The sequence below is a fragment of the Scylla paramamosain genome, chromosome 1 (assembly GCF_035594125.1).
Source record: "Scylla paramamosain isolate STU-SP2022 chromosome 1, ASM3559412v1, whole genome shotgun sequence".
Lineage (NCBI taxonomy): Eukaryota > Metazoa > Arthropoda > Malacostraca > Decapoda > Portunidae > Scylla > Scylla paramamosain.
This window is the reverse complement of record NC_087151.1, coordinates 25,748,521-25,758,520: the sequence shown is the minus strand read 5'-3', so window position 1 is coordinate 25,758,520 and position 10,000 is coordinate 25,748,521. Positions and strand designations below refer to the sequence as shown.

Here is a 10,000-nt window from a genome sequence, read left to right as displayed (position 1 = left end):
AAGGCGCTATTAAGTGTTAACTTGCCGGGAACTGTCGCTACCATCTCCACCATTACCGCTTCCTCCTCCTCCTCCTCCTCCTCCTCCTCCTCCTCCTCCTCTTCCTCCTGTTTCTTTGCCTTGTTGTCTTAATTTTCCTCTTTCTCCCTCCTTCCATCCCTCTCCTGTTCCGCCTCCTCTGTCTTTCCTCATTTTTCCTTTTTTTTTCTTATTATTTTTCCCGTCGTAATAATAATCATAATCATCACCATTATTTCCTTTTCTTTCATCTTCTTCCTTGTTATTTCAATAATATTTCGTTGTCCTCCTCCTCCTCCTCCTCCTCCTCCTCCAATACGGTAAGTTTTGATACAGCTCATAAGAATAACATGTATACCGCGAGAGAGAGAGAGAGAGAGAGAGAGAGAGAGAGAGAGAGAGAGAGAGAGAGAGAGAGAGAGAGAGAGAGAGAGATGAACAGTATGACCAACAAACACTTCCCCCCATCCCTCCTTCCTCCCTCCCCCCTCTCATTGCCCCTCCCATAGCCGCTTGTCCGGTTGTAATTATACGTGTGAGGATTAGTGCGTCTGTGTGGAGAAGGAAATTAACCCAGCTTGCGTAACGTACTGGATCTGTCACTGCCTGGCTCTTCGTCCCTTTGGCCGTCTGTAGGTATGTATGTCTTTCGGTTTACCTGTTTCTGAGAATGATAATGTGAGAAGTGGTAATGGGATAGTAGTAGTAGTAGTAGTAGTGGTAGTAGTAGTGGTAGTAATAGTAATAGTAGTAGTAGTTTTTTTTTATGTACGAGGGACATTGGCAAAGGGCAACAAAAATCCCCCCCCCAAAAAAAAAAAGCCCACTGAAATGCCAGTCTCATAAAAGGGTCAAAGCAGTAGTCAAAACATGATGGATAAGTGTCTTGAAACCTCCCTCTTGAAGGAATTCAAGTCATAGGAAGGTGGAAATACAGAAGCAGGCAGGGAGTTCCAGAGTTTACCAGAGAAAGGGATGAATGATTGAGAATACTGGTTAACTCTTGTGTTAGAGAGGTGGACAGAATAGGGATGAGAGAAAGAAGAAAGTCTTGTGCAGCGAGGCCGCGGGAGGAGGGGAGGCATGTAGTTAGCAAGATCAGAAGAGCAGTTAGCATGAAAACAGCGGTAGAAGACAGCTAGAGATGCAACATTGCGGCGGTGAGAGAGAGGCTGAAGACAGTCAGTTAGAGGAGACGAGTTGATGAGACGAAAAGCTTTTGATTCCACCCTGTCTAGAAGAGTAATATGAGTGGAACCCCCAGACATGTGAAGCATACTCCATACATGGACGGATAAGGCCCTTGTACAGAGTTAGCAGCTGGGGGGGGTGAGAAAAACTGGCGGAGATGTCTCAGAACACCTAACTTCATAGAAGCTGTTTTAGCTAGAGATGAGATGTGAAGTTTCTAGTTCAGATTATAAGTAAAGGACGGACCGAGGATGTTCAGTGTAGAAGAGGGGGACAGTTGATTGTCATTGAAGAAGAGGGGATAGTTGTCTGGAAGTTTGTGTCGAGTTGATAGATGGAGGAATTGAGTTTTTGAGGCATTGAACAATACCAAGTTTGCTCTGCCCCAATCAGAAATTTTAGAAAGATCAGAAGTCAAGCGTTCTGTGGCTTCCCTGCGTGAAGTGTTTACCTCCCGAAGGGTTGGACGTCTATGAAAAGACTTGGAAAAGTGCAGGGTGGTATCATCAGCGTAGGAGTGGATAGGACAAAAAGTTTGGTTTAGAAGATAATTAATGAATAATAAGATAGCAATAGAACGGTCGAAAGGAAACTTGAGATGAAGTTACAGAGAGAAGGATAGAAGCCGTAGGAGAGTAGTGTGGAAATCAAAGCTTTGTGGCAGACTCTATCAAAAGCTTTTGATATGTCCAAGGCAACAGCAAAAGTTTCACCAAAATCTCTAAAAGAGGATGACCAAGACTCAGTAAGGAAAGCCAGAAGATCACCAGTTGAGCGGCCTTGACGGAACCCATACTGGTGATCAGATAGGTTGTGAAGTGATAGATGTTTAAGAATCTTCCTGTTGAGGATAGATTAAAAAACTTTAGATAGGCAGGAAATTAAAGCAATAGGACGGTAGTTTGAAGGATTAGAACGGTCACCCTTTTTAGGAACAGGCTGAATGTAGGCAAACTTCCAGCAAGAAGGAAAGGTAGATGTTGACAGACAGAGCTGAAAGAGTTTGACTAGGCACGGAGGCACAGTTTCGGAGAACAATAGGAGGGACCCCATCAGGTCCATAAGCCTTCCGAGGGTTTAGGCCAGCAAGGGCATGGAAAACATTGCGAAGAATTTTAATAGGTAGCATGAAGTAGTCAGAGGGTGGAGGAGAGGGAGGAACAAGCCCAGAATCGTCAAAGGTAGAGTTTTTAGCAAAGGTTGGAGCGAAGAGTTCAGCTTTAGAAATAGATGTGATAGCAGTGGTGCCATCCGGTTGAAATAAAGGAGGGAGAGAAGAAGAAGCAAAGTTATTGGAGATGTTTTTTGGCTAGATGCCAGAAGTCACGAGGGGAGTTAGATCTTAAAAGGTTTTGACACTTTCTGGTAATGAAGGAGTTTTTGGTTAGTTGGAGAACAGACTTGGCATGGTTCCGGACAGAAATATAAAGCGCTTAGGGGGATCCTGAGGAGGGATTGGAGCGATAGGACAAGATACAGATATGAGATTGTGATCGGAGGAGCCCAATGGAGAAGAAAGGGTGACAGCATAAGCAGAAGGATTAGAGGTTAGGAAAAGGTCAAGAATGTTGGGCGTATCTCCAAGACGGTCAGGAATACGAGTAGGATGTTGCATCAATTACTCTAGGTCGTGGAGGATTGCAAAGTTGAAGGCTAGTTCACCAGGATGGTCAGTGAAGGGAGAGGAAAGCCAAAGCTGGTGGTGAACATTGAAGTCTCCAAGAATGGAGATCTCTGCAAAAGGGAAGAGGGTCAGAATGTGCTCCACTTTGGAAGTTAAGTAGTCAAAGAATTTCTTATAGTCAGAAGAGTTAGGTGAGAGGTGTACAGCAGATAAATTAAGTCTGAGAGTGACTAAGTAGTCATAGCTAGATGGAAAACTCGGAAGATTCAAAAGCGTGGGCAAGAGAGCAGGTTAAGTGTCATTGCGCACATAAACGGAACATCCAGCTTTGGATCGAAAATGAGGATAGAGAAAGTAGGAGAGAACAGAAAAGGGGCTACTGTCAGTTGCCTCAGACACCTGAGTTTCAGTGAGGAAAAGAAGATGAGGTTTAGAAGAGGAGAGGTGGTGTTCTACAGATTGAAAATTAGATCTTAGACCGCGAATGTTGCAGAAGTTAATGAAGAAAAAGTTGAGGGGGTTGTCAAGACACTTAGGGTCGTCGACAGAAAGGCAGTCCGACCTGGGGACATTTATGGTCCCCTCCCCAGATGGGACTCCGAGGCTGGTGTAGGAGTCGCCATGATAATTTTGAAATTTTTGAGTGAAGGGTGTGTGTGTTATTAGGTTCTTGTAGTTTTGTGTGGAGGAAGAGAGTTATCTTCAGAGGGCAGGCTGTGACTGCCCCTTTGTGTTGTGAGACACAAAGGGAAACGTTCAGTGAGGTCACAGCTGGGTTTAATGATGAGTTCACAGAACCCCCTGAACAGTGATTTAGACCTCACTGGGAGTAATTATCGTTTCGGCAGGTGTCTACTGCTTGTTTGTACGTTCGTATTTTTTTCCCCCATGCTGCTTGACTCTTCTCTTCTTTTTTTTTTTCTTTGTTATTCCAGATCTTTCGTTATTTACTTTTTTTTTCCATTTCCCTTGTTTTTTTTTTTTTTTTAACGGCCGTGTTTCTACTTTCTTTTATCCCTTCTGTATCTCTTCCTTCTATTCCTCCGTTCTTTCTTTTTTGTCTTATTTTCAATTAGTTCGTTCATTTATTCCTTCAAACGTTCATAACTGTTTCCTATTCTTCCTCTCCTTCCCTACCTACATTCATTCCTTCCCCTTCTTCTACTTTCCTATTTTCTCCCTTGTACATTCGCTCTGTTCTGTACTTGAATGCATCCAACCTTCCTCCCTTCGCTCTCCCTTCCCTCCTTTCCATCCCCTGTTCTTTCCTTTACCTCTTACTTTCCTCCTTTCCTTCCTTATACATTCGTTGTGTGTTTCTTATCCTATCAAGTTCCCTCACGCACGCCCTCGATTCATACATTCCTTCTTTTATATTTTACTCTCCTTCTGTCCTTCCTTGTACATTCATTCCCTTCCTCAGTTTCCTTCCTGCTTCCCTTCTTCCATCCCTCTCCTCCAGCCTTTACCTTCTACTTTCTGTCTCCCTTCCTTGCACTCTGGCGGGGTGTCCCTCAAATCACTGCGCCACCAGACCTTTAATCGTTCTCCTGCAGGGGTCGCACACACACCTCAAGGTCACTCTGATCCTCCATGATCTGCCACGCTTACAGGAGACCAAAATAAGTCGATTGTCTCACAGTGGAGTAGAGAGAGAGAGAGAGAGAGAGAGAGAGAGAGAGAGAGAGAGAGAGAGAGAGAGAGAGAGAGAGAGAGAGAGAGAGATTGTTCTTTCTTCTTATATCCTGATATTAGATGCTGCAAAAAAGATAGGGTTCTGTTTCATTTTTCAATTTTCTCCTGATGAAAGAGACGTGTGTGTGTGTGTTGCTGAAGTAAAGTATAAGAAGAGGAAACGAATGAAAGTAAGAAAAGGTTGATAAAGTGAAGATAAGAGATAATGATATTGAGAGAGAGAGAGAGAGAGAGAGAGAGAGAGAGAGAGAGAGAGAGAGAGAGAGAGAGAGAGAGAGAGAGAGAGAATTATTTTTTTACATGAACCTCAATATGTTTTATAACAATCTCATCACCTCTAAACCTTTCTATGTATCAAGCCAATTCATTGTTATCTAATTAATTTCACGAAACGTAACTGGCATTCGGAAGCTGGTACCAACAAAAATTAAGTTTGTACTCAAGGAAATACTATGAAGGCTTAGAATTGTGTCTTTATCTTATATATATATATATATATATATATATATATATATATATATATATATATATATATATATATATATATATATATATATATATATATATATATATATATATATATATATATATATATATATATATATATATATATATATATATATATATATATATATATATATATATATATATATATATATATATATATATATATATATATATATATATATATATATATATATATATATATATATATATATATATATATATATATATTTTTTTTTTTTTTTTTTTTTTTTTTTTTTTTTTTGTAAGAGGGCACTGGCTAATAGCAGTATAAAATTTGGAAAAAAAAAATCCCACTATAGTGCCAGTTCCAAAAGCAGTGAAAAGAGTTATCCAGATTTAGAGGCAAAGGGTCTTGTTTGGTGAGAGGCGCCTGTTGAGAGCCCGTGTGTGTGTGTGTGTCTGGTGCGAGTTCGTTGTTATAATTGCAATGGAAGTTTTCATAAATTTCCTCAGCTGTAGCATTACGTGTGTACTTGTGGTGCATTGTCTCAACTTCACGTATCCTCGCAGGTAGAAGGATTAGCATAACAGGAGCACAACGAGAGAGCGAGTGTCGTCAGGTCGGTTACAGATTATAGTGTGATTCAGTCAGCTGCCGTCTTGAAATATCTTTAGCAAAGAAGGGGAACATGTCCTAGCAGGGGAATAGAAAAACATTAGTGTTGCAGGGTGATCTGAACCAAATTACTAATTTTCATAGTAATAGTCTGCATAGTATACAAAAAAAGACTTTGTATCTTAATTTCCCTGGCGAGTCTTGTAAAAAAAAGAATAATATGAAATAATGATAATGATGATTATAATGATAATAATAATAATAATAATAATAATAATAATAATAATAATAATAATAATAATAATAATAATAACAACAACAACAATAACAAAATTACCTGTCATTTCATGAAGGTCATCTTATATTAATCTCTGTAAAAACCTCGATGATTCGGTTGGAGATTTACGAGCTTTCTGTCTTTATTTCCCCAGCGAGTCTTGGAAAAAGAGAAAGAATAATATCACCAGTGTGCCAGGAGAGCAGGGCGCCCACCAAGCAAGCCACTGCATGTGCGCTACACTGCAAAATATAAGACTTCTGCTTCTCCTGCTTTCAGTGACAACCGTGTATACTCATCGAGGGTGTGTCGTGTCATTTACAATTCAAAGCGTGTGTTACTTGCCATCATAACATTTTCCCTGTTATTTAGCATGTTTTTCTCTTACTGGTAACCACTCAGACATTTCTTCAGAAGCGCTTCAGAATTTTGGCCTAAGAGAACCTGACCACTGATAGAGTCTTGGCGGGTCAGAGGGCTAAGGGTAGAGTAACAATGGTGAGCACAGAACATTTGATCAGACCTAAAGGCTAGTTCGTACGCCATTATGTTCCTTCTTTTTATTTATTTATTTATTCATTATTCCTCCCGCTCCTGTTTTTTTTTTTTTTTTTTTTTTTTTTATTCCGCTATTTGTGTACCTTTATTCTGTTCTCTCTTGGTACGTACAGTAGAAGTGAGTGGGCCTCGTTACGTACTTGACTTGCCCAGGACTGTTCTTTGGCGTCCCTTCAAAAGTATGAGCACTCGAACCAGTGAGCTCTTACAGGAACTGAACCCTGACCATTACGTAGAGCATGACACTTCTCCACCGTTCATATCCTCATAATAATTAACTGACTTACAAAGCCTCGCACTACATCAGTGTATTGTGGAAACTTCCTGGAAAATTTACGAAGAGATTACTTTTCTTGGAAAAACAAAAAAGTATAGAATCATAGGAAGAAATTATATGGTGTATGTGAGGCACTTAGAGAACTGAACATAGAACACTGCATCCACTCAACAGCTACACCGCCACTGTTACTTTTCGCCTTAAAAGCCCGAAAAGTTACCGACTTGAAGTGAAGAAGCAGCTCACGTAAGAGAGAGAGAGAGAGAGAGAGAGAGAGAGAGAGAGAGAGAGAGAGAGAGAGAGAGAGAGAGAGAGAGAGAGAGAGAGAGAGAGAGAGAGTTAAAGAAAGAGGGGAACAAGGGGAAAAAGGTCGAATTTTTAATTACTGTCCGGCCACAGAGGGATTCAACTTTTCTCTCTAAGGAGGGAGTTACCTGTCCTTGCTGCCTCCTTCCTCCTTGTCGTCTGTCGTCTTCGTCGCCCTCCTCCTCCTCCTCCTCCTCCTCCTCCTCCTCCTCCTCCTCCTCCTCCTCCTCCTCCTCCTCCTCCCCCTCCTCCTTAATGAAACCTCCACCCAGGTGAATAGGAGTCAAGATGCAATTTTCCGTACCATATTCAGGTTGTTGTTGTTCTTGCTGTTGTTATTGTTGTTGTTGTTGTTGTTGTTGTTGTTGTTGTTGTTGTTATGCATGCTGTTGCTTCGGTTTTACTATTAATACTACTACTACTGCTGCGGCTGCTACTACTACTACTACTACTACTACTACTACTACTACTACTACTACTACTACTACTACTACTACTACTACTACTACTACTGTTATCATTATCATCATCATTATCACCTCAGTAGTATTTCATTCCAAGAAGTAATACTCTTATAGCAAAATTATTATCGTGAGGTGAAGGAGGGAGGGAGAGAGAGAGAGAGAGAGAGAGAGAGAGAGAGAGAGAGAGAGAGAGAGAGAGAGAGAGAGAGAGAGAGAGAGAGGATGCCAATCACCTGGAGGGGAAATGAGTGAGAGGAAGTGATGAGGACGCGGCGACTCCCACCTTCTCTCCCTCCCTTCCTTTCCCTCCTTCTCTCCCTTCCTTTCCCTCCTTCCCTCCTTGCCTTCCTTCCTTTCCCTCCTCCCCTCTTCTTTCCAACCACTCCTCACTCCTTCACCTCCTCCAGTCCTCCTTCCCTCACATCCTCCTTGGCTTCCTTACCCTCCCCCCTCTTCCTCCTCCTCCCTCCCTCCCTCTCTCCGTCCCTCCTTTCCTCCCTTGGTACATATATTTTGTCACGGATGAAAGTGAAAAGAAAAGAATATATGAAAAGAGCTACGTATGTACAAGAAACCAAGCAACAATAGGGAAAATATAACAATAGAATGCACACACGCACACACACACACACACACACACACACACACACACACACACACACACACACACACACACACACACACACACACACACACACACACACACACACACACACACACACACACACACACACACACACACACACACACTGGAGAGACAATTTCCGAACATAGATCTAATCCTTCCTTGTTAGTACGAAATATGAACGCGCGTGCTGATGGTGTCATTTGTGTGTGTGTGTGTGTGTGTGTGTGTGTGTGTATGTGTGTGTGTGTGTGTGTGTGTGTGTGTGTGTCCCTTTTCCATATCCCCCAACACACATGTGCACCTAACCTAACCTAACGTACACTACACACTGCAAGCAAAAATGAAAAAAATAAGGCGAAGAAAACGTGAAACATATACTTTTAATGCAGTTTCTCTCGTTTTCTCTTCCACAGGTGAGAACGTTGGCACACACACCTGCTGATTTTTTTTTCTTTTCCCTCTCCTCTCCATTTTCGTCCAGTCTTGCTTCTCTGCTGCACCTCCTTTTCCTTCCTTTCCTCCGCACCTTCCCACATCCTCTTCCTAATTTCCTCTTCTCCTACAGCTAGCCTCCCTCCCCACCCTGCTGCCTCTGCCCGCTTTCCGCACCCTGTCACTTTTTTTTCTCCCCATCTCTCTTTCTCTCTCTTTCTCTCTCTTCTCCTTTGCTCAGTCTTTCCAACCCATCGCCTCGCTTCGCCGCGCCAGGGACGAGACAGGTAGTAGCCAATCAAAGGAGAGACGACCACCTGGCTACTGTTTCGTCAGGTAATTACTAGAGAAACCTACCTACCTACTTACCTACCCTCTCTCTCTCTCTCTCTCTCTCTCTCTCTCTCTCTCTCTCTCTCTCTCTCTCTCTCTCTCTCTCTCTCTGGTTGTAGATTGATGCTTATTGTCTATACTTACATTGAATGGTTGGTTTATGTTTTAGTTCATAAGGTCAGTAACTCGGTGGTGTGCTGTGTGTCTGTATGCAAACAGGAAATGTAGCAGCGTTATTGATACACGAGTGCTTCTTTTTCATTAAAACGCTATGAACTTTTGTCGTTTGTGGTTTCCGATATCAAGTGCCTCGCTTAACAGAGCCGCGGCTTGACTCTGGCTTTCTCTCTTTCTCTCCACTTTAAGAGTTTCTACATAATATGAATGACAGTTTTCTAAATATGTATCGGTTTGGACAGAGCTGACGAAGAAAAGCTCAAACTTGTATTCTGAACGTTGAGCATAAAAAAAAAGAGAAGAAAATTTTTAGGAAATCTTTGTTGAAGTGTTTGGATCGCCTGTATTTTTTTTTTGCTATGAGTCTTTCGAAGGAGTGGCCGTGGAGACAGAATACACTAAATCTGAAGCGTGATAAGTGAACGTGCAGGACATTTGGCGGGGAGCAGGAAGGCAGCTGCTCGAGGACAAATCAGGTTGTGACTCTCATCAGCGGGAAAAGGAGCCGATTCTCGAACTTGTACTTGAGTTGAGTTCGAGTTCTCTTCTTTGGGACTTGAAAAGACTTACGACCTGCTTGGACTAGCGAGAAATACAAGTTTATTAAATGATGTTTATTAATGATCTCGATTTCAAAGTTTTTTTTTCTTTTTTTAAGTTATTGATAATGAAATATACATATAAACTGAAAATATTGACTGGAAAAATAATGTGTGGGGGATTTGATTTGTGGGTGTGTATATATCCCAGCACCATATGTGTGTGTGTGTGTGTGTGGGTGTGTATATATCCCAGCACCATATGTGTGTGTGTGTGTGTGTGTGTGTGTGTGTATACCCATCAGTTTTTGAGTATGGGCAATATTAGCACTTCCTCCAACACAGTAAGGCAGTGGAAGCAGTAATTATGAAGCTGTTTCAGTACAGAAAGACAAGT

The 10,000-nt window shown here is 41.7% G+C and overlaps 1 long non-coding RNA gene across 1 annotated transcript in view; it reads left to right on the top strand.

The window, feature by feature from the left end:
- LOC135100330 (uncharacterized) overlaps positions 1–10,000 on the top strand; it is a 140,835-nt gene that overhangs the window by 89,168 nt on the left and 41,667 nt on the right. Inside the window, exon 4 of the long non-coding RNA XR_010268641.1 lies at positions 8,536–8,890. This is a non-coding gene — a long non-coding RNA (uncharacterized LOC135100330). The remainder of the gene's footprint in view (positions 1–8,535; positions 8,891–10,000) is intronic.